Genomic DNA, 1672 nt, shown 5'->3' with positions numbered 1-1672 from the left:
GTGTAAAAATGTCATTTAATCGGGGCACATATCTGATGAAACAAAAAATAACATGCATAATTCCAAAGACAATTTTAAAGTAATGATACTTACCCTTTATGTAAAAAGACATCTATGGACAACAGTGCACAATAATATTATGTACTCATGTTTATGAGAAACCAAGCAGGAGGCAAAATGAGTTCATCCTGTTTTCTAATCATAAGCAATTTCATATGGCTGTTTGCATCATTTAAATAAAGTGTATATATTAAATTTCTAAGATTGCATTGCACTCAAAATTATTATGTATAGCCATGCTTGCCCTGTATTTGATGATCGATGAATTTCTGCTACTAACAGAGTAACTGGTCTCAAATTGTGTACGTGATGTAGAGTGTTAAATTATATTTTCATCTCCTTTCAATCGCTGCCTTGGGAAGCAAGAATTCCCTTCTTGGAGAAGAATTACAGTAAACAAAATTTACTTAAGGACTCAGAGAGGAATCATTATATCAATCAAGAATGTACCATAAGAATGGATTAAAAGGAATGTCATTACCAGTACCTCTGTTGAAGTCTATTACCACCATTAAAATTTCTAAGAAAAGATAGGGCCTGTAACATGGGGATTCCATTCATTGTCAAATTACTAAAATCTACCAATTTAACGCTTTCATACGGTTTATTTTTTCCAATAAAAAAATAAATCTCATACATTAGAAGTGGTACACAAAAAACTGGGATAAAATTTATCAGATTCTTGATAGCACCATTTACACATTCTTAAAGTAAACATTAATATGCACTTTCTTAGAAAGCGATATAAATATATAATACAGGACTTGCTAACCTCTGTTAACCATCTGAATGCGATGGAATAATCTATCTCTACTGTGCAGGTAGGCTTGTGCATGGTGGTGTGGCAATATCATTTTAAAAGTTTGTTACAGATGTGATGGGAAGCTGGAAGGAGTCGAATAAGCAGAAAACAGAGCTGAGATCTACTGTAAGCAATGAGTCGAAATGAGCCATTACAGGTTAGAACTTATCATTGTTTCTGATCATTCAATGAGAAATGACTTCCACAGAAATAGATACATTTACTGTTTTGGGAGTGGAGTGGGTGAGGTGAAGTAGGATAGAAAGTCCTACAGGTAATAGCAATAACTGGAAGTGCAGACGAAATTGGTCTTCAGTGCAAAGAGGAAGGCAGCCGTTAAAAAGTCTAGGTGCAATGTGGTGCTGAAAGAAAAGCTCCCAGTGAAAACGGAAAAAACAAAAAAACAAAACAAAAACAAACAAAAACAGAAAATAAAACTGCAATGCAGCTTGAAGCAGTAATTTTGTGGTGCTGAAAGGACAGCTCCCAGTGTTGAGGAAAAGATCTTGGATCTAGAATGAGGTGTCCAATCTGTATGATAAACAGCACACTGTGTCTCAGAGCGCCCATTCAATCTCAGTAAGTAAATGAAATATTGATTGAAAGTGACCCTGAAACAGAATGCATTAAAAAGACACAGAAAGCTGCAGAACTGAGGTAATTCGTATTCAGCGTGTTCACCAGCCTCCTTATAGCGAAACAAAACTATAAATAGTTGCATTTCATAAGATGTTTGCCTTGTGTCACCAGTTTTCTCCACTTTGGATCAGTATAGCTGAACAGCCATCGTTACACGCCTACCTGTGGCAG

This window comes from Phodopus roborovskii, unplaced genomic scaffold (assembly GCF_943737965.1).
Source record: "Phodopus roborovskii unplaced genomic scaffold, PHOROB, whole genome shotgun sequence".
Lineage (NCBI taxonomy): Eukaryota > Metazoa > Chordata > Mammalia > Rodentia > Cricetidae > Phodopus > Phodopus roborovskii.
The sequence above is the reverse complement of the archived record's forward strand: the minus strand, read 5'-3'. Positions refer to the sequence as shown.